At 41.7% G+C, this 23967-nt stretch overlaps 1 long non-coding RNA gene across 3 annotated transcripts in view; it reads right to left on the bottom strand.

The window, feature by feature from the left end:
* Positions 1 to 23967, bottom strand: part of LOC132398559 (uncharacterized) — a 57711-nt gene that overhangs the window by 3808 nt on the left and 29936 nt on the right. Inside the window, exons 1-3 of one of the 3 annotated variants that reach the window (XR_009513693.1) lie at positions 8787 to 10000; positions 8300 to 8456; positions 1304 to 6783 (exon numbers count right to left, since the gene is read on the bottom strand). This is a non-coding gene — a long non-coding RNA (uncharacterized LOC132398559). Of the gene's footprint in view, positions 1 to 1303; positions 6784 to 8299; positions 10001 to 23967 lie in introns of those variants that run through there. The other 2 variants (XR_009513694.1, XR_009513692.1) reach the window with 2 other exon arrangements.

Raw genomic sequence — 23967 nt, forward strand, 5'->3', positions numbered from 1 at the left:
GACTCCTCATGACACTCATATACTGGGCATTTCATATGCGTATATACCAGGCGCCTCGCACATGTGTGAGGGATCACTGACGCCTAGTGGGCTGACACCTCCAGTTAGGCCGGAACCAGCACAACCACCGTCTCCGGTGTAAGCACCACCGGCACCTGTGCAATCACAGCCGGTGCTACGTAGATCGCAGCGACAGATTCAACCACCTGATAGACTTAACCTGTAAGAAACTTCACCACATGGGGACTCTTTTTAAAACGGGGGGGGGGTGAATGTGGTGAACTATATATACCTGTCTGGACACACCCCCTGCTGACTGCTCCTGTGGCTCCTCCCACAGACCCCTGTATAAAGGCGATCAAGGCCTGAGCCCGGCCTCTCAGTCTCCAGGATGTAGTATGGTGGTCAACCACTGCTTGTTCCTTCTTTCAGTCAATAAAAGCCTATATCTCACCTCACGTCTCCGAGAGTTATTGATGGTGCTTCAGAGTTCTTTGTTGTCGATATTCTATTTCAGTCCTCTAAGTCAAAGCACAAAATGTACTGTGTCCATGATCATTGTGATACAAAGCTAGGTGTGAAAGTGACCTGTGAAGTCAATTCAAGTTGCTGACAGGGGAACACTGACAAATGAATGGGAAAGAACTGCTCAACCTCTTCCTCCGATGTCTTGTTTCATGAGAATAAAAATGGTGTTAATATTGCCTCCTGCCTTGGCATGGCTGTATTCTGCTCAGAAGTAAATAATGATGGTGAATGACCTTCAATGTCACCGCTGTAAACGACGATACCAGTGGATTCCAGCAGCCACATGTGCTGGGTCAATGACAGCAATCTTAATCAAAAGCTTCTTCAAATGGATCAAATACCGTGACATTGCTGCATTTACCTCACCGATACAGAGCAAACGTGTCAGGAAATGGAAGATGTTATTTATTGTAAATTGTGATAAACATCGTCCCGACACAGGACACCAATTTTAACAAATATTATTTCTTATGCTTCCAATTTTTTGATTATTTTTGCCTGTTTAATCTTATTCTGCATGTTTTAACAAATAACAAGTGGGAAGCTTTTAAGAGTGAGATGTTGAGAGTCCAGGGCAGCATGTTCTTGTTCGGGTAATGCAATGTTGGATTAGCTCCATGGGTCTGGCAAGTGAGACAGAAAACACTGACTAAGAAAAGTATATTAATCATTTATTTATAAACAGCAAAAATCCAACCAAACATTCATGTTCCCCAGGTTACAGAAACTACAAAGTTGAATATTCAACAAACATAAAAGCACGTGAAGAGCGTACCTTCCCAATGGTGATGTGCTCCGCTTGCCTTAAACAAACGGAAGACAGAGCAGGTCTCCTCCACGTGTTATTTTATACCCAGGATATTAGAAACTGGTCGCCAGGCAGCTAACTAATAGGAAAAGCAGCTGCAGTTTCTGAAACTGACCAATCATTGACTGAAGTGACTTTCAACAATCAAAATAAGCCACGCCTCCCCCCACCACCACCCCGCACCACTCCACAGGACAAGGAAAGGAAAAACCTGGCAAGCAGTTTAGGGTAAAATTCCAAGAGGTTCTTGAGATATATTAAAAGGGAGAAAGTTCAAGTTTTTGATTCTTATTTCTTGAGTGGATTCCCAAGTATCTTATTTTTATACACATCTGCCGGGTCTTCTTTGGACTCTGACACTCCACGGAATAATCCTAGCCTGCCAGACCTCATCCTACAATTTAGGCCCTTAAGTCCTTTGCAACATTCTTGTAAATCTTCTTTGCACTCCAATCCTCCCTGGTGTGCGGTCTCATCATTGTCTTATATAACTGCAACATAATGTCTCTACTCCCGTACTCAGTGTCCTGTCTGATGAAGGCCAGCTTGTCACACGTCATCCTGTCTCAGGTAACTATGTCCTATTATCCTCTGTGTCCATTTGTTCGACAACCCTCCCCAATGTCCTTTTGGACGGACACACTTGCCTATGGTAATAATTTTAGTTTGTGTCAAGAAACACTGCAAGACCGTTATTTTATTTGCCCCAAAATTTCTGTCTAAAATCCAATCTCTAAATTAGAAAAACTCTAAATTTAAAAAATCTCTAAACAGAAAGTGCCAGTGATGTGGAAGGATGTGCAATGTAAATCTTTTTTTATTAATTTTTTAATGCATTTCTACAAACCAACTACAAACAAAAAACAACAACAGTTAAGTGAAGATTAATACTGCAAAATAAACATATCAACAGTAAGGAAACAGTGCCCAGAATACAATCATAAAAAGTTAGTATCCTCCATAAATTTTGACATCAATTGTACAACATTCAAGGGCTATGGACAGATTGGGCTACTCAGTGTGAAAGTGGCTTCACTGCCAATGCCTTTTAGCTCCAAGCTCACATGTTCATTGTATCATTTGCTGGACCCCAGTCTGATCACATCTCCAACACGTTCCAACTCCTGGTTTGTGCCTAACTGCCCAGCTGGGCAACAGCCAAACGTGCAGTTGTGACTGTAATACCCACCTATGTCATCTAGTTAAACACTCAAATCTTCCTCAACTCCAAACCTGGGAATACTCCCCTCCCTCATCTCCTCCCAAAATCCGATGGTGTCCCAACACTCATATCACTACCTGACTGCAAGTCCAATGTTGTTCCTGATCCCCTTTCCCTAACGCTGCCTCACCCAATGGCTCATACACCTAGTTCAACCCCTCTACATCACAACAAGCCCTCTACATTCCCACTTCAGCCCATTCTCCATTTTATCATCAACCTGTGAGCTGTGGCCTACTTTATATCCTCCACCAGCCGTGCCATAGTGATAGTCATGGAGGTAAAGCTGTGTGTGTGTTTAAGTATACGGTGCCTGTCCTTTTATACACAAAACCTAGAGTAGCAGGAAGCTTACACAACATTGCTAAGGGCTGTTGCATCCTACGCAGCTCTAGCAAGCCTTCTGAGTGCACAAACTGTTCTGGGCTCCTTTTGTCTTGGTATAAAAATCTGTTGGAATATATAAATGTGAATAATAAGAAGATTCTGGAAACAGCTAATGAACCAATCGAAATGGCGTATGTTAATACTCATCATCAAATGGGATGAAACATGCATAATTCAGAAATCTGCCTGTGGAGCTCCAAATATTGTGTTGAAGAAACCTTAAATGTACCAGCTGACTGAATGACAAAGTCTTCAAGTGATCTGTGTACATTAAAAAGCCAGATAAGGGAACTCGTTGTGGGAAGACGATAACATTAGTGACGTACTCTATCCTTCAGTTGTGACAGGAAGCCTCCAAAAAGATGACTGCAACATAATGCTAAATATTACTGCTCTCCTCAATACAATCTCCTCAAAGCAGCTACCTCTGAGGGAAGTGTCTCCATTCTTCCTTCTGATGGACTGGGATTTAGTCATTTTAAAGGAAATGGAATAAGCATTTCAGAAAGTGCAGTATGAAATTAACTTAAAAAATGGAGTTTGACTAGATAACTTTAACTATAAAGACAGCATGAGAGTGGATTAGCCTCCTTCTTCCAGAAAGAGGAAATTAGAACTTTCACTGAGGCCGTCTGGCGGCCATTATTTTCTTCTACAGCTGAGCACTCTCAAAAGCCTCGTGAATGTGTATACATCGGGCTTCAACCCTTTGAGCTGGGAGAAGAGTCCTCTTCACACACGCAGTTCAGTGAAGGGTATGGGGCAGAAACGGAAATGGACCAGGAACAGCAGAATTGTTCCTTCAGGTGCACCGTGAAAGAGAGCGAGTCACTGTCATCTTGGGAAACAACCCCTGTCCTCAAACAAAATCATAATCAGAGTCAGATTTATTATCACTGAATTATGTGGTGCAAGTTGTTATTTTGTAGTGGCTATACAGTGCAAGGCCTAAAAACTTACTGTATGTTATGATGAAAAAAGCAATTAATAAACAGCGCCAAAGAGGAATAGTGAGGTTGTGTTCATGGGTTCATGGATCATTGAGAAATCTGATGGTAGAGGGAAAGAAGAAGATTCCAAAGCATTGAGTGTGGGTCTTCAGGCTCCTGTACTTCCTCCCTAATGGTAGTAATGGAAAAAAGCATCAAGATTCTCTGAGTGCTTCTATCATGCCCAGCACTCACCGAGTGTTCATTTCAGTGAGATGTTATTCCAATCACTCTTAATGAAGCTGATTGACTAAAATGGATTAGGATTTCTACAGCCTTGCAGCACAAAGATTCCCATCTACTTGTCAGTGCATTGACACATTGATTTTAAACATTAGTCTTTACAACAGAAATTTTGAATCTGCTAAATCTCAGCCCTGCAGTGTGTGCAGGCAACATTTGTCGGAGCATTTTGGGCTCCTTCCAGTCAGCCTTCAACACCCCAGCAAATTACAAATCTGCACATTGTGGCAGGGGGAGCCTGCTTTCTGTTCATTCTGTTGCACAGTAAGACCACACGAGAAAGATCATTGTACAGTGCTTTTATAGTTCTAGGACACTGCAAATTAACTAATAAATTAGGAAATACAGGTACAGTCGCTAGAGTTGCTATCTCATAGTTACAACTGATCCTGGCTCCAGTGCTTTCTGTGGGGTGTATGCATATTTACCCATGAAGGTGTGTGTTTTATTCTAAAGATATAGAAACGTAGAAACATAGAAAACCTACAACACAATACAGGCCCTACATCCCATGAAGTTGTGCCGAACATGTCCCTACATTAGAAATTACCTAGGGTCACCCATAACCCTCTATTTTTCTAAGCTCCATGTACCTATTCAAAAGTCTCTTAAAATACCCTATCGTATCCACCTCCAGCACCGTTGCCGGCTGCCCATTCCACGCACTCACCACTCTCTGTGTAAAAAACTTAACCCTGACATCTCCTCTGTACCTACTCCCAGTACCTTATACCTGTGCCCTCTTGTGGTAGCCATTTCAGCCCCGGGAAAAAGTCTCTGACTATCCACACAATCAATGCCTCTCATCATCTTATATACCTCTATCAGGTCACCTCTCATCCTCATCGCTCCAAGGAGAAAAGGCCGAGTTCACTCAACCTGTTTTCATAAGGCATGCTCCCCAATCCAAGCAACATCCTTGTAAATCTCTTCTGCGCCCTTTCTATGGCTTCCACATCCTTCCTGTAGTGAGGCGAACAGATCTGAGCTGGGGTCTGACCAGGGTCCTATATAGCTGCAATATTACCTCTCGGCTCCTAAATTCAATTGCACGATTGATGAAGGCCAATACACCGTATGCCTTCTTAACCACAGAGTCAACCTGCACAGCTGCTTTGAGTGTCTTATGGACTCGGACCCCAAGATCCCTCTGATCCTGCACACTGCCAAGAATCTTAACATTAATACTATATTCTGCCATCATATTTGACCTACCAAAATGAACCACTTCACACTTATCAGGGTTGAACTCCATCTGCTACTTCTCAGCCCAGGTTTGCATCCTATCAATGTCCCACTGTAACCTCTGACAGCCCTCCACACTATCCACAACACCTCCAACCTTTGTGTCATCAGCAAACTTACTAACCTATCCCTCCACCACCTCATCCAGATCATTTATAAAAATCACGAATAGTGAAGGTCCCAGAACAGATCCCTGAGGCACACCACTGGTCACCGACCTCCATGCAGAATATGTCCCATCTACAACCACACTTTGCCTTCTGTGGGCAAGCCAGTTCTGGATCCACAAAGCAATGTCCCCTTGGATCCCATGCCTCCTTACTTTCTCAATAAGCCTTGCATGGGGTACCTTATCAAATGCCTTGCTGAAATCCATATACACTACATCTACTGCTCTTCCTTCATCAATGTGTTTAGTCACATCCTCAAAAAATTCAGTCAGGCTCGTAAGGCACAGCCTGCCCTTGACAAAGCCATGCTGATTATTCCCAATCATATTATACCTCTGCAAATGTTCATAAATCCTGCCTCTCAGGATCTTCTCCATCAACTTACCAACCACTGAAGTAAGACTCACTGGTCTATAATTTCCTGGGCTATCCCTACTCCCTTTCTTGAATAAGGGAACAACATCTGCAACCCTCCAATCCCTCAGAACCTGTCCAGTCCTTATTGATGATGCAAAGATCATCACCAGAGGCTCAGCAATCTCCTCCCTCACCTCGCACAGTGGCCTGGGGTACATCTCATTCAGTCCAGGCAACTTATCCAATTTGATGCTTTCCAAAAGCTCCAGCACATCCTCTTTATTAATATCGACATGCTCAAGCTTTTCAGTCTGCTGCAAGTCATCACGACAATCACCAAAACCCTTTTCCATAGTGAATACTGAAGTAAAGTATTCATTAAGTACCTTTGCTGTTTCCTCCGGTTCCGTACACACTTTCCTATTCTTTCATGTCTTATCTTCTTGCTCTTCGTATACTTGTAGAATGCCTTTGGGTTTTCTTTAATCCTCCCTGCCTTCTCATGGCCCCTTCTGGCTCTCCTAATTTCCTTCTTAAGCTCCTTCCTGTTAGTCTTATAATCTTCTAGCTCCCTGAACCTTTTGTAAGCATATGCTGGTAGACTAGTTGACTGTAAGTTATCCCTAATGCAGGAGATGGCGGGCAATCAGACAAGACACAACAGACTGCACATGATGTAATCTGGAGTTCAAGAAAACCAAAGCACTGGAGGAATTCCGTGGGTCAGGCAGCATCGAGCAGGTAAAGAGATCGTCAATGTCTTGGGTCTATTTCAGGATTACTTTTGTCCCCAGTTGTTCCTGTCTCTTTTCTTCTCCATTGATGCCTCCTGCCCTGCAGAGTTCAACCAGAGGGGAGATTGTTAGCATGCGAGAGAACAAGCTACAAAGATATGAGTGGGAGGATGGAGAATAATGGAATGGCCGGGGAGCTGGCATAGACTCACCAGGCCAAATGGCCTCTCTCAGTGTTGCAAGGAATTACAAAAATATGAAGTGGCTCCAGAGTTACTTTCTGCTCTATTATTTTTCTGATATTTGATGGATAAATGCTGGCCATGATGTCAAGAAACAAGAATTATTTCTCTGGCTCTGAGGCACAAGCTGAGATGATGATCTGGGTCTCAATTTAATGGCTCCTTTGAAGGACTGCAGCAGCAGACACTGCTTCACTAACATGATTGCGCACATTAGTCTCCGGAATTGAGCTTAGCCCATCCTAACTCTGAGAGATCATGCTGTGGTATTCCTCTCCATAATAAACTCATAATAATTAAAGATGGAACTTTAATCTAAGTGAACAGGGAAAAGAATAAGGTACCACCTTAAGAGATGTAATTTAAAGTTGGCAATTTAATACAGAAAGAACTAAGCTGGAGTAAAGGAGGATTAAGAAGTTGAATTAAAGAGTATGAATGCATGAATTTAGTGTTTAATGGAAACATCTAAACATGGAAAGACAGGATGACGAAAGAGAGAGGAAAAAAGATAACTAGTTCCAAAAGAAATCCTGAATTTATATCAGTTTATTTCTTCTGGATAAAATATAAGTTCCAACACTCATTCACAGATTTCTGGCCTGGAACGTTCAATAGCTAGCAATCTATCAAGATCTCCAGTTGTGACCTTCACTTGTGTCATAACGGCATTTGAAAGGAGCGGGAAATAGTGAGGATTGTGTTTTTAAAAGCACTAGAAATGTTGCATTTAAAAATACAGAGGGATGATTGCCTAGAAATTCATACCCAGCTCCTGGCACTCTGCCACCAACATTCAATCCATGGGAGTTCAGAGCTACTCAAGATGAATTTCTAAGCAGATGTTGTTTCTTGCAGCAGATGAAATTTCAAGAAATCTCACCCAAACAAAGGCTGTGGGAGGATGTTTGACTTGAGGCCTGTGGGCTTGGCCACGTTTGTTAGTAGAGATTTGCTCAGATGGAAGGTTCGAAGTCTAGAAGCAAAAGACTGAGGAAACTGAGATTTATTGCAGTTACATATAAATTGCTTCAGCTCAGAATTCTGGGATCTTCGAAGTCATGTAATTTGTCTGTGGATAAATCTGAGAACAAATGTGGAAGGAACTGGTATCAACAGTTTAAAGTGTCATATACATATAATCAAGATACATATAAGGTATCAACACCGTTAATTTTTGCATAAAAATACACCTGATTAATAACACACTGAGGAAAGGAAGAAGGAAATAATTTTGCAACAAAATCACCAGCTTAACGACGACAAACCAAATAGGCAGTCTATGTGAATCAAACAGTAAATTTGTCTGTCTGGGTACTTAAAGCATAATTTAGTTCAAAGCATTCAGTCACTTCTTTGTGCGATGTTTCTTACCTATGCTGGAGGACTTGAGCCATTGATTAGCTTGGTTGTTTCATATTATCCTCCCTCTGTGCAGCAATCAATGGAGAAATGAAGCATCACATTCCTGTAATCCATCGCAGGCTGTCAGTCACTTACTAATCACTGTTTCTCCCTCAGTCTTTTAAACCTGCACAAGAGTAAGAAAATGTTTAATATTGCTCATAGAGGAGGGCACACACTGAAGTCTGCCTTCCGAAGCCTGGGGTAGCATCTTCACATTTTTTCACAGATCTGATTAAGAAGGTGTTGCATTTGACTATTTTGAATGAGAGAGGATGGCTTTAAAAAACATAGCTCATTAGTAGATACCTGAAAGGCAGTTTAATACATGAAGTGGAACTAGTTATAAGATCGGCATGGGTAGGATAAGGTCTCTTGGTGCTTAGGAATATCAGGAAGATAAATTTCAGAAGTCGGGAATCAATGTACACACCATGCTGCAGGAATCTTCCTGTACCTTCATCTATCAGGAAGTCTCCAACAGTCAGATGATGATGAGAGGACACCTGCAGTTTCCTCATTCAGAATAGAAGGCTCCACACCAGGGACACACATTCTGTGTTACTCAAAACAAAGGGGATAAATTAAGTCTACACGTAAAAAAAAGATACCATAGTACATATTTCACCAACATCTTCCTTGAAAATATTGGGAGGAGTACCCGGGTAAAAGTGTTGATTTCAACTCTCACAGTCCTCCCCATCAACAGTAACATGGCAGGATCCTCTCATATTTCAAATGGATGCTATTAGTACTGTTGTTTACCAGAACACACATTTAAACACAGATGAACATTGCTATTGAATGAATGGATGCTGAAAGAATGGAAGATTGTAGGAGAGTATTTGCAGGGTGATGAGAAACCTGACAAACCTTGTCTTTAGGTGACTGGGGGCCAAGATCCTAGACTAGTGCCTTTTGTCAGAAGACACTTGGAAGCTCTCTCCAAGGCTATGAATGCCTGCCCATAGCTGGAGCTCACTGTACTCCTGTCGGCTGAAGGAGAAGTGTGCAAAGATGTCTCTCTGTGATTATGCAGTTTGCACGACCTCAGTACGACAGCAGTGTGTAGCAAACCCTTGCACATGTCAGAGACCAACAGGAGCAGCTTGAAAAGATCCCAGATCTAGGAAGCTGAGAGGGCTCACGGTCAACAAAGGCAAAGCACATGAGGACCAATCTTATCAAGAACAAAGACTGCAGCTTGATGGATGAACTCAGTTTCAGGGAAGGTCCAGTTAGTATCATATAGACCAGCTTGCACATCCAGCCATTGTCTCATAGAAGGCCAGTAACCTAATGTCCTTGGGAAAACATTCCTCAATTGCTTCAGTCATTAAGGCCATAAGACCATAAGACATAGGAGCAGAATTAAGTCATCTGGCCCATCGAGTCTGCTCCACCATTCAATCATGGCTGATCCTTTTTTTATCTCCTCCTCAACCCCAGTTCCCGGCCTTCTCCCTGTAACCTCTGATGCTAGGCCCAATCTCTGCCTTAAGTATACCCAATGACCTGGCCTCCACAGCTGCATCTAGCAACAAATTCCACAAATTCACCACACTTTGTCTAAAGAAATTCCTCTGCATCTCTGTTTTGAAAGGGCACCCCTCTATCCTAGGCCGTGCCCTCTTGTCCTAGACTCTCCCAGCATGGGAAACATCATTTTCACGTTTACTCTGTCCAGGCCTTTCAACATTTGAAAGGTTTCAATGAGATCTCCTCCTCCCCATCCTTCTGAATTCCAACGAGTACAGACCCAAGGCCGTCAAACATTCCCTATATGATGAGCCTTTCATTCCTGGAATCATCCTTGTGTGCCTCCTCCGGACCGTCTCCAATGCCAGCTCATCTTTTCTGAGATGAGGGGCCCAAAACTGTTCACAATACTCAAGGTGAGGCCTCACCAGTGCCTTATAAAGCCTCAGCATCACATCCTTGCTCCTGTGTTCTAGACCTCTTGAAATAAATGCTAACATGGCATTTGCCTTCCTCACCACCGACTCAACCTGCAAGTAAGCCTTCAGGGTGTTCTGCAGAAGGACTCCCAAATCACTCTGCATCTCGGATTCCTGGATTTTTTCCCTATTTAGAAAATAGTCCACACATTTATTTCTACTACCAAAGTGCATGACCATGCATTTTCCAACATTTCATTTCATTTGCCACTTTCTTGCCCATTCTCCTAATCTATCTGAGTCCTTCTGCATCCAATCTGTTTCCTCAACACTACCTGCCCCTCCACCAATCTTCGTATCATCTGCAAACTTGGCAACAAGGCCATCTATTCCATCACCTAAATCATTTATATACAGCATAAAAAGAAGTGGTCCCAACACCCACCCCTGCGGAACACCACTAGTCACCGGCAGCCAACCAGACAAGGATCCTTTTATTCCCATTCGCTGTCTCCTACTGATCAGCCAGTGTTCTAACCATGTTAGTAATTTTCCTGTAATATCATGGGCTCTTAACTTGGTAAGTAGCCTCATGTGTGGCACCTTGTCAAAGGCCTTTTGTAAGTCCAGATATACAACATCCACTATATCCCCTTTATCTATCCTACTTGTAATCTCCTCCAAGAATTCCAACAGTTTCGTCAGGCTGGATTTTCCCTGAACGAAACCATGCCGACTTTTTACTATCTTGTCCTGTGTCACCAAGTACTCCATCATCTCATCCTTAGCGATTGACTCTAACATTTTCCCAGCTATTGAGGTCAGGCTAACTGGTCTATAACTTCCTTTCTGCTGCTTTCCACGTTTCTTAAAGGGTAGAGTAACATTTGCAATTTTCCAGTCCTCTGGCACCATGCCAGAGTCCAATGATTTTTGAAAGATAATTTCTAATGCCACCACAATCTCTAACACTACCTCTTTCAGAACCCTAGGGTGCAGTTGCCCTGGTCCAGGTGACTTATGTACCTTCAGGTCTTTCAGCTTTTTGAGCATCTTCTCTCTTGTAACAGTAACTGCACCCACTTCCCTTCCTTCACACACTACATCAGACATACTGCTAGCATCTTCCACAGTGAAGACTGATGCAAAATAGTTCATCAGCCATCTCCTTGACCCCCATTATTATTTCTCTTGCCTCATTTTCTAGTCGTTCTATATCCACTCTCATTTCTCTTTTATTTTTTAACATACTTGAAAAAGCTTTTACTATCCATTTTCTTCCTTTCACATTTCACCTTTTCCCTTCTAATGATTTTTTTAGTTGCTCCCTGTAGGTTTTTACCACTAATTTTCACTTTGTTGTATGCCCTTTCTTTTGCTTTCGCAGTAGCTTTGACTTCCCTTGTCAGTCATGGTTGAACTATTTCACCATTTGAGTATTTCTTCATTTTTGGAATACATATGTCCTGCACCTTCCTCATTTTTCCCAGAAACACACGCCATGGCTGATCTGCTGACATCCCTGCCAGCAGCTCCTTCCAATTTGCTTTGGCCAACTCCTCTCTCATACCGTTGTAATATCCCTTACTCCACTGAATTACTGCTACATCAGACTTTACTTTCTCCCTATCACATTTCAAGTTGAATACAATCATATTGTGATCATTGGTTCCTAAGGATTCTTTTACCTTAAGTTCCCGAATCGCCTCTGGTTCAATACATAACATCTAATCCAATATAGTGATCGCCTAGTAGACTCAATGACAAACTGCTCTAAAAAGCCATCTCTTAGGCATTCGACAAACTCACTCTCTTGAGATCGAATACCAACCAGATTTTCCAATCGACCTGCATTTAAAATTTCCCATGACTATCATAACGTTGCCCCTTTGACTCACCTTTTCTATTTCATAGAAGCAGAGAAAACCTACAGCACAATACAGGCTCTTCAGCTCAGAAAGCTGTGCCGAACATGTCCTTAACTTAGAAATTACCTAGGGTTACCCATAGCCCTCTATTTTTCTAAGTTCCATGTACTTATCCAGGACCCTATTGTTTCCGCCTCCACCACCACCGCTGACAGCCCATTCCATGCACTCACTCACCACTCTCTGCATAAAAAACTTACCCCTGACATTTCCTCTGTACCTGCTTCCAAGCACCTTAAAACTGTGCCCTCTCATGCTAGCCATGTCAGCCCTGGGAAAAAGCCTCTGACTAACCACACGATCATTGCCTCTCATCAACTTATACACCTCTATCAGGTCACCTCTCATCCTCCTTCACTCCGAAGAGAAAAGTCCGAGTTCCCTCAACCTATTCCCATAAGGCATGCTCCCCAATCCAGGCAACATCCTTGCAAATCTCCTCTGCACTCTTTCAATGTTTTCCACATCCTTCCTGTAGTGTGGTGACCAGAACTGAGTACAGTACTCCAAGTGGGGTCTGACCAGAGTCCTATATAGCTGCAACATTACCTCTCGGCTCTTAAACTCAATCCCACGATTGATGAAGGCCAATGCACTGTATGCCTTCTTAACCACAGAGTCAACCTGCGCAGCAGCTTTGAGTGCCCTATAGACTCAGACCCCAAGATCTCTCTAATGCTACACAATGCCAAGAGTCTTACCATTAATGCTATCTTCTTTCATCATATTTGACCTACCAAAATTAACCACTACACATTTATCTGGGTTGAACTCCATCTGCCACTTCTCAGCCCATTTTTGTATCCTATCAATGTCCGGCTGTAACCTTTGACAGCCCTCCACACTATCCACAAAACCCCCAACCTTTGTGTCATCAGCAAATTTACTAACCCATCCCTCCACTTCCTCATCCAGGTCATTTATAAAAATCACAAAGAGTAGGGGTCCCAGAACAGATCTCTGAGGCACACCACTGGTCACCGACCTCCATGCAGAATATTACCTGTCCACAATCACTCTTTGCCTTCTGTGGGTAAGCCAGTTCTGGATCCACAAAACAATGTCCCCTTGGATCCCATGCCTCCTTACTATCTCAATAAGCCTTGCATAGGGTACTTATCAAATGCTTTGCTGAAATCCATATACAGTACATCTACTGCTCTTCCTTCATCAATGTGTTTAGTCACATCCTCAAAAAATTCTATCAGTCTTGTAAGGCACTGATTTCCTGTTGCAACCTGTGGTCCACCTCCTAGCCACTGTTGGGTCGCCTTTATATAACTGCCATCAAGGATATTTTACCAATGCAGTTTCGTAATTCAAAGGATTCAACATCTTCCAATCTTATGTCGCATCTTTCTTCTGTTTTGATGTCCATATCTACACACAGCCTTCTGCAACCTCCACCTTGAGGCTCACAAACATTGTTTCAGACTGTTCTTCTCTTTCATTTCTTGTAGCATTGCTCTTTTCTTCCTCCCTTTGTTCAGTCTCTTCACACTTAATTCCATAACACCACCACTGACAGCTTGGAGCTTTGTGGTCCCAGCCAGCTTATCCACTCTTACTCCACTATAGTCATCATTTGAGGGAAAGGAGAAGGAACATCCAAGCAACGCATGTGATAAAGTATCCAGGGATATGAGCAGGCTTGATCTACTCCAGGTTAACGCGATTTTCAACAGCAGAACATTACTTCTCTTGAAGTTGAATTAACATATTTGTATCCCAAGATGCCAAGCTAGTTCTTTGGTCTCACCTAAATTTGGAGATACAAAAGATTAGGAAGGGTCTCAGCCCACAATATCAACCATTCACTTCTGTCCATAGATAATGCCTGAGCTGCTGACTTCCTCCAGCACTTTGTGTCTGTTGCTCTTGCATCAAGTTTGTGTGTCTTGTGACCAAAGAGTCAACGTATGCAGTTTGAGACCAAAGAGCCAAGGTATGCAGTTTGTTCCCTTAAGCGTTGCAGATCTGTGGGCCTGTGAAGAGAGTTACTTTAGAAAGTGCCTGGATTTATTTGCTTTTGCATCTTTGTAAGTAGGTAAAGTTGACCAATTATTTTTATGCTTCAAATTTAGCTGATACCTGGACATACAATTATACAAAATACAGGCAAAGTCAGCCAATTGGGCCAATCAAGTCAACATTCAAACACGGCTGATACTTTAACTCTACCTCATTCTCCTGCCTGGATGCATAGAGGGCTGTACTGTCTCCAGACGCACAGAGGGCGAGACTGTCTTCAGACGAAAGCCTGATCCCACTCAGTGCTGCAGTTGTCAATAGTCTGATTGGCAACTGAATGTCCAGGAACCTGGAAATTCTCAGTCTGGGTTCCCCACTCTCATGAAGCAGGCATTGTTTAGCTTGAGCAATGGCTTCCACATATTCTCCCGTCAATAAGGCCAGAATAAACCATGTGGGCTGGAAGAGCTGCTGAAGTTGCAGTGGGTTTATGAAGTCCAGGGTCCACTGCAGAATGGATACCAGGTTAATTTATTGCTCTTCAATTACTGTAGTGACGCACTGAATATTTTGTAGAAATTTAAATATATTGCTTAATTTATAACATCACACAATGCATTTCAGAGGGTCCGGAGGAGGTTCACAAGGATAATTCCAGGAATGAAAGGGTTATCATACGAGGAACACTTGATGACTCTGGGTCTGTACTCACTGGAATTCAGAAGGATGAGGGGGGATCTCATTGAAATCTTTTGAATGTTAAAAGGCCTAGACAGAGTAGATGTGGAAAAGATGTTTCCCATGGTGGAAGATCTAGGACAGGGGTGGCCAACCTTTTACGTTCCATGTGTCAATTTTTTTACGCACAAGTTCAGGTGTGCCATACAACTCTTGTACCCCCATTCAATTCTTGTAAAATTATGTTAACATAGACATATTTAGCATTTTACATGATAAATTGATCATGTTTTTTTTTGTTTTTCAAGATGGCGGCGTGACGCAGTTTGCAGCAGCCTCTCCGGAGTTGGTATCTGCTATTTGTCAAGCAGGGTGACGTGCACAATCCTAATCTGATGAAAAATGGAAGTAGGAGCACGGCGGAACATCTGGAAATCTCCAGGAAGGCCTTCTTCATTACTGCTGCTGTTGTGAGGTCTGGGTCTCTGCTGGGAAGAACAGGCCCCAGTCCTCGGGGTCGCGTTGTCAGTGGCTGGTGGCGGGCGCATTGTAGTGCACTCAGCAGAGGATGGTGCTCAGAGAGGTTGTGCCAGAGGAGATGGTCAGAGGCTCGGAGGTTCGATGGACTCCGAGTCCACTGCGGTCGGGGTACTTTCACTGTGTGCTGCGTCTGTGAGGCTGGGTCCAACGGAGCTTTCATTGTGTGCTGTGTCTGTGAGGCTGAGTCCGGTGGCACCGTGGAAGTCCATAGTGGGGGTATTCCCTTCTGCCGCCTGCATGGGATGATGAGTCTATCGGGACCCTGAAGACTTCTGGAAACTGTGTGGTGGTTTCTTTTGAACTTGTAGTCTTTTAACATTTTTGGACTATTTTTGCTGTGCCCATGGTCTGTTTTTTTTTAATCAATTATGGTATTGTTTGCACTGTTGTAACTGTATGTTGTAACTATGTGGTTTTGTGTAGGTCTTGTAGCTTTAGTTTTTGGTTTGTGGGGTAGTAGAGTTGGTCTCCTGACTTGGTGTGTCTGGGTAGTCTTGTGTTGTCTGGTGGGTTTGGAGCTCCTTTCCAGGAAACGCGCTAAGAGGGTAGTGCGATATTAATACGCAGCAGCCTCTCCGGACTCTGGATTTGGGGATTGCCAAACGTTCTGTGGATTTTCTGTTGTAGTCTGTTTTGTCGTGTACTTTTGTGATATCATTCTGGAAGAACGTTGTTTCATTTTTTGACTGCATTGCAGTTGTGGTTTCTAAATAACAATAAACTGAAATTCAATTCAATTCAATTCAATAATATAAAACAAGATAAAAATTACTTACCTTAATGAGACTTTTAACAAACATATTTTGTCATCTTTTGATCTCTTCCTTTTTCTTAATCACATATTCTTTCCATAATTCAGACCCAAGCACTAGCTTCGGTTTTCCTTCTATGTCAGTCTGATGTTGTGTTTTATGGTGTCTATTAAGATCATGTCTTCTATTATGTGAGAAAGAGTTTTCACAAACAATGCACAACGGTTTTCCTGACGGACCCACTGTAAATAAGAACTCATTTTCCCACTGTTCACTGAATTCATGCTTACTATCACTTTCTGCTTTTCTTTTGCTGATTCTCTTTTGCACTGTGATGGGTAACTGAATGTAAAAACAAGGCTTAATTTTTGAAAAAGTACAAAACTGCAAATGTTCACAAAGGACGAATAAAGCACAACTCCATAGCACACGAGTGTCAATTGTAAACTGACTGGCAAAAAAACTGCGACGCACCGCTGGTGCAGACACCTGGCGCCTCAGGATCAAACGAGTATCAAACGTGTATTGAACAGTTGTGGAATGACTGCAGAACAACAGTCCTTCTTTCCTAGTCTGACTTATTGAACATTTTTAAAAATTGAAAACAGGTTAATGAGAAAGATTCGCCAAAGATGTGCATGAGATAATAAAATCGCTAAAAATAATTGCTAAGTTTTAGATTTATTCTCAGTAAAACCCATTTCTAGCTCTAAGCTACTTGAATTCCAGTTATAGATTTTTTTTCTCCAAATCAGTTTTCGGTTAATACTTTTTGCACCAGTAGTCTTACTTTTTTATTATTATCACTGGGGTGCAATGCACCACTTAAGGGACATGCGCCATAGGTTGGCCATCCCTGTTCTAGGACAAGCAGGCACAGCCTCAGCATAGAAAGGTGCCTTTTCAAATGAAAGATGCAGAGAAATTTCTTTAGCCAAAAGATGGTGAATTTGTGGAAATTGTTGCCACTTGCAGCTGTGGAGACCAGGTTGTTGGGTATATTTAAAGCCAAGATTGAGAGCTTCTCGATTGGACATGGCATCAAAAGTTACGGGGAGAAGGCCGAGAACTGGGGCTGGGGAGGAGATTAAAAAAAGGATTAGCCATGATTGAATGGCAGAGCAGATTTGATGGGTCAGATGGCCAAATTCTGTTTCTATATCTTATGGTCTTATGGTCTCTATAAAGCAACTTCATTTCATGCAGGACAGATGAATGTACATGAACACAAGAGACATACAGGATATTTTCTACATTGAGAAAACCACACGATTAGGTCAACTTCCAGTTACCTCTCACTATAGTTCTCCTTCCTAATCTCTCCCTCTCTTTCTGATCTCTCTGCTTATAGTCTCCTTCACTGTTCTAAAACCCTCACTTAAGCTCAAGAAACAGCATCTTATCTTCATCTAGACACTTTGCAGTTTTCCAGACTCTGCAGCTCATCAGATAATCAGACCTTCAAGCCCTGCATCTCTCATTGCCAGTATACAGAGACACAGGTGACTCTGCAGATGCTGAAAATCTTGAGCAATACACACAAAATGCTGGAGAAACTTGGCAGGTCAGGCTGCATCTATGGAGGGAAATGAACAGATGACAATTTGGGCTAATACTGCCTACCCTGCTCAGTCCCTCCAGCATTTTGTGGGTGTTGTCAATTTGCAGTCATTTTCCTTTTTATTCTGATAATTGCAGATTTTCTTCACCTGCTCCACTTTGCATGCCCTCAGACAACCTTTCAGTATTCTCCTTCAACTGGAATCAACAGCAATTGTGTCATTCAATCACACTGAGTCTCTGCGTTATCTAAGAACTTGATTTCATTCTCTCTGCCCTTCTTGTCCATCCTCAGAAGTTAAACCTTGTTTTGTCTCAAACTTTTTCCATCTCTGATTAGGTGTTTTTGATCTGAACGGCCGCTGTTTTACTCTCCATTGACATTTCCAGCATTTTCTGTTTTCAATACGTGAGATTTCTTGAGTCTCTTACCCATTCAGTAAACCATGGCTACACCTTTATTTTCAGCTGCAGTTTGTGTGAACCTCCAGTTCATTATAGCACAGGAACAACCGTTTATCCATTTCCTCTCTCAGGGAACTGACTGTCAATTTGCTAAACTTAGAAGATATATAATCAGACAAGGATGGTAAATACAAAATCAAAATCCTTTGCTGCTGTTATCACAGAGAAAAAAACAGCAACTAATGACTTCTGCAACTAGAATATTTCCTTGTTCACTCCTTCCAAGGTTTTCTTACTTCGTGCCCAGTGCTCCTGCCTCGTTTTGGACTCCCTCATTTTGCTAACAAAAAGACTTATTTCTTCCATATTTCTCCCACAGGCTCTTCTTTATCCTGCACAATGATGAGTGTAAAATTACTTGCTTTTCAAACCGGCAAATATTGCTTGCCCACACACTTTCAAATATGCATGAGAAAGGTCTGTGTTTATATTGCGCTATGTGCGCAATCTGGCATGCTCTGTTTGATACGTTATGGAATATTAAAGTCAAACTGTTTACATGCTACTTTGTATCGCAAAAGTCATGGAAATCTGTGTAATTAAATTATTTTGCAACAACCTTAAAGTGATGATAAAGTACATTTTGTGACAATTGCATATTTCATTGGAGCAGCCTAAAAAGTAGAGTTTCAAACTCAAACTACTTACTTTTGAACTGATGAATAAAGGCTGATATAGATACTTACCACCTGACTCCATCAGAGGCACTTGGCACTGATTAATTGCACACATGTATAATACATAGACAGCAATAAAGCTGGAAGTAAGATACTTGTCCATATTAGCATTGTTGCAACAGAAATGGCCTTTTAAGACTGCTCCCACCACGAGCACATGGACTCTTTAAACACCATAGAACTGGACAAGCTAAGCTTTCTAATGCAAGAATCTTTTGCTCAACGTTGAGTTCTTGAAGGATGAGTCATTAATTCCTCTCAGAAATGGCAGCTGTCCTGCACCAGCTATCTCTATGTTTTGGACCATCTTGTGGTAAATTACCTGGGATAATTGAAGGAAATGGAAAAGCAGTATCAAAGGGGAATTATGAGACTATTCTGAGGAAGATTTGAGTCATGTTCCCCTGACATTACAGAGCAAAGATAAAAGAAACAAAGGGAATTCGCAATTGCTGTCTTAAGTGGTCAAACTTTCCAAAGTAAATTGGTGTTGCTGACCGCTAACAAGCTCAGTCTAACTATTCAATAACCTGCCAAATGGAGCTAATATTATGCTCTAGTGCACAGAAGGAAAACTATTTCACAGCCCATGCCTTGCATTTGTGCTAGTGCTAGTCTCATTGGGGGTTAGGTGACATTCACTGCTCCACTACTGAATCCTCATTAATTCATTTGACCATGGATGTGTGATGGATTTGCCTGCATCCCTTGAACTGTGACATACTTACAAAACCTTGAGAAAAATAATCATAAGTTATAATAATTGTGCAGAGTCAGCAATCATGCATGAAAAGAAAAATGGTGTTTCAATTTTTGGGTCTGTAGCTGGCAGTGTAGATAAGGGGCAATGCAAATTTCAATGAAGACTTTTTTACAGAAGGTCATGATGCAGGATTGGAGGGGTTGATTGTTGTGGATTGTTGGTCAGTACACAAAAATAGAGTATGAACAACAGACTTATCAGGATAACTGTTGTCCCGCTCAGCACTGCAAGGATCAGCGTTTGCAGCTTGGCTATTTATTATTTGTATCAATGACCTTGATGAGGTAATAGTGTGAATTAACTCCAGGTTCACGGAAGATACAGGGTGGACAGGTAAACTATGAGGAGGATGCAAAATGCTGCAGAGAGATGGAGAGCCGTTAAATGATTGGATAAGAAAACATCTGATGGAGTACTATTGATGAACTGTTATGTACCTTGGTGAGGAGGATGGAGAGCAAACTATCTTAAAATTGTTTTCAATTAATTAACCATAGAACTATAGAACACTACAGCACAGTACAGGCCCTTCAGCCCTCCATGTTGTGCCGACCCATATAATCCTTAAAAAAAGTACTAAACTCACACTACCCCATAACCCTCCATTTTTCTTTTATCCAATAGCCTGTCCAAGAGGTTCTAAAATACACCTAATGTTTTAGCCTCCACCATCATCCCTGGCAAGTCATTCATAACTCTGTGTAAAAAACTTGCCCCTGATGTCTCCCCTAAACTTCCCTCCCTTAATTTTATACATATGCCCTCTGGTGTTTGCTATTGGTGCCCTGGGAAACAGGTACTGACTGTCCACCCTATCTATGCCTCTCATAATCTTGTAGTCGATTTTCAGATAGACCTGTGTTTTTGGACATGAGTTACATAATATTAGCGTGCAGATAGAGCAAGCGATTAAAAACATGGATTTGCTGTGGTTTCCAAGGTTTGCAAATTGCAAGAAGATGCAGATTGTGTAAATCTTTGATGAGGTCATGCAAGCAGTGACATATGCAGGCCTAGATTTTTAGCCAAGGAGGATATGCTCACCTTCCGAGCATCAATGAAATGTTTTTACAGATGGGAGGCTGTGCAGACAACCTCCATGCTCTGGAGTTTAGAAAGATCAATAGTGTTCTCATTGGAATATTTAAAATTCTTGAAGTTTTCACTGGATGGAGGCCAAGATGCCATTCCTATACTCAGTTAGAATTAGAAGTCATGGGTCTGGGATAACATATCAGCCATTTAATAATGAGATAGAGATATTTCAGTTCTAAATCTTTGCATTTATGTCCTTTGCAAGTTATGGACCCCCATTTGGTGAGTATATTCAGAAATGGAACAGCACCCATAAAATCAAGGAGTTTAGGAGTAGGATGAGAGAGTATCAATCTGCTGAATGGGCTTTGGAGGTTTACAGTTGCTTTCCTTACTTGTGGCTTTGTGTCCCATCGTGAAAACTGCAGGCAAGAGTTGTTTCCTAAGATTGCCTAAAGTTATGCCAAATGCTAACCTTAATTTGGTGGAGAGAGCTTACTTGCTGTCATCTGGTTTCAATATATTAATAAAAGAACATAACGAGTAAGAGCAGACACGAGGAAATCTGCAGATGCTGGAAATTCAAACAACACACACAAAATGCTGGTGGAGCGCAGCTGGCCAGGGAGCATCTATAAGGAGAAGCACTGTTGATGTTTCAGGCTGGGAACCTTCATCAGGACTAACTGAAAGGAGAGATACTAAGAGATTTGAAAGTAGTGGGGGGAGGGGGAAATGCAAAATGTTAGAAGACCGGAGGGGGTGGGACAAAGCTAAGAGCTGGAAAGGTGACTGGCAAAAGTGAAGTAAGACGTAAGAAGAAAGAAGAAAGAAAGTAAGAACAGAAATAGGCCACATGACCCCTTGAGTATTCTCCGCCATGTTCCCAATGACAGATTGATTTAGAATTTCTTGCTTTTTATCTCACTTATCCCTTCAATACGATTGCTATATTTGTACCTTTACAATCTGTTGGAATCTTTAGCGTGTCTAAGGAATTTAGGAAAACCATGTATACTACCTTTATGGGTCAGAGCAGTTAATGCACTTGGAATGGTGAGCGTTTGAGTTAGTGTGAGGAACATTCACCTGTTTCTTCAGAGACTCTCATCTTGATAAAATGTGCAAGGTATGAAGTGGTCCAATATCGCATGGAAGAATGCTCAGTGTGTCAGTCAGTGGCCTTTTAGTTCAGCCACCTCAGTTTAATTTTAATCCCCACCCGGCTGTACAATCTCTGAAGATGACCAAGAAAAAGTCAACTGAGGACAATGTAAAATGACTGACTCAGGAGATGCTTAAACCCGAAACAAATCCCTGAATAAAAAGGCAATTTCCATTCTCACTGCACTTTCCCATGAAATGGTGGGAGATGCAACACATGCCATTTTATTTTGTCCTTTCCCAGTATCCGAATACTCAAGCCGTGCTTCCAGACAAAGGAGAAATTCACTTGCATTCCTCTAATATAGTACACTGCTTCCAAATGCTCATGAAGAAGGTCTTTGTTCTGGGAAACCAAATGTAGATTGGATGACTGCTTTGTAGAATATAGTTTATTCTATGGAATGAGGGTGGCGTGGAATGGAGGTTAGTGCTGAACTTTGAGTTTATTGTCCCTTTTATTTTCTTACAATGCCCAATGTAGAAAAATTGAATCTATTTCTCCTCCACAGATGCTCTCTGACCTGCTGAGTAGTTGTGGCATTTTCTGTTTTTGTAAGAAGGTTAACACCAGGAAATAATCTGTGAATTCATTCCAATGTGTTTTTTTTTAACCATTGGTAGAAAAGATAATTGTGCCTTAAAATAACTTAAGAAGAAAGCTGTTTTTTATTTCTCTAAATTGCTAAGTACATACGACTCCAGCTGATTGCAAGATATCAAAACATTTTTTGAGTAGCAAATTAGTCAGAATGTAGAAGAATTGAAATAAAGCTAATCAGATTAAGAACAATAAAAGTGTTAAATTGTATATAAGGGCTGAATGCTGCGTAACCAGAAAATGATTTGCTCCTCAGATATAGCATTGCGACTTGGAAATTGATTATTGAGCTGCTGTTAGTCTGGCAATGAGAGTATATGTGCTGAGCCTTTCCTCATTGTGCTGTGCCTTGTGGAGCAGTGTCAGGGAAGTCTATATTGGCAGCTCGGCTTAACAGAAACCAATCTCTCTTCATATACAAAGTTCAAAGTTCACATGGGGATGCCCACAAGGTACAACTGTTTTCAGTGAAATCGTATGTTTTCAGACTGCGTGAGAAACATCTTGCAAAGTTGCCATGTTGAGGCTTGTGATTGTCTGAGCAGGTAATCATTCTATCACCCATTTGGATTTGAGCACTGCCCTAATGGGCCATTCGCACACCGTAAGATCTAAACTATTACTTTATCCGGTATCTATCCCACATCACTCTTTCTTTTACTGAACTGCATCACTTTGTCAATATTTTCATCTGCTTACAGAAGTGAAGATGGCAGATCCTCCACTGGCCCAGGAATACCGAGCTTCTGCCCTAGTCTCATCTTATTTGTTCCTGCATGGCCCCATGGGTACGGGCACCATGCCAAATGACCCATTGCCCTCAATTAAGAGCTAATGAAACCTCACCACAGTCTGAGGAATTAAGACCCTGAGACATAGAAGCAGATATAGACCATTTGGCCTGTTGAATTTGCTCTTCCATTCAATCATGGCTGATTTATTTTCCCTCTCAATCCCATTCTCCTGTCTTCTCCCCGCAACCATTGATGCCATTATAAATCAAGAACCTATCAACCTTTGCTTTCAATATACCCAATGATGTAGCCTTCACATCCATCTGTGGATGACTTTAACTTTCACAATGTTTAACAGTTTTCTAGCCATATTTAAAGAAGTGTTAAAAACTGAGCAATACAGTGGATTCTGGTTTTTTGTTCTATTGGTTAATTGGGACAGCCGTATATTTGGGACAACTCTTATTGAACAAAAAGCAATTGAGAAATTAGCTGGGATTCCCTTTATTTATTTGGGACACTATGCCAGTTAATTGGGACAGGTGAGTGTTGCCAAACAGTTCCTAACTTTCTTCAGTCACGTGAGCTTCTGTGGCCGTTAGACACTACACCATGCTTAGAGCAAACAGTTTTTATATAGTATCAGTTGCATGTGCTTGCATTCAAAAAGCTGTGAATTTTGTAACTGAAATAAGCAGTAAGACAATTCATTGCTGTTTTGCTCACTGTGGTTTCAAGTATTCATGCTTTGAAATGCCAGAATCACCCTGGGGTGAAAATGAACCAATTTCACTACTTCAAGTTAGGAACTATGAAGAATTGAAAGTATTGATAATCATCTTGAATGGTAACTTTACTCCCCACAGGACATT

Source organism: Hypanus sabinus, chromosome 8, assembly GCF_030144855.1.
Source record: "Hypanus sabinus isolate sHypSab1 chromosome 8, sHypSab1.hap1, whole genome shotgun sequence".
NCBI classification, from domain to species: Eukaryota; Metazoa; Chordata; class Chondrichthyes; order Myliobatiformes; family Dasyatidae; genus Hypanus; species Hypanus sabinus.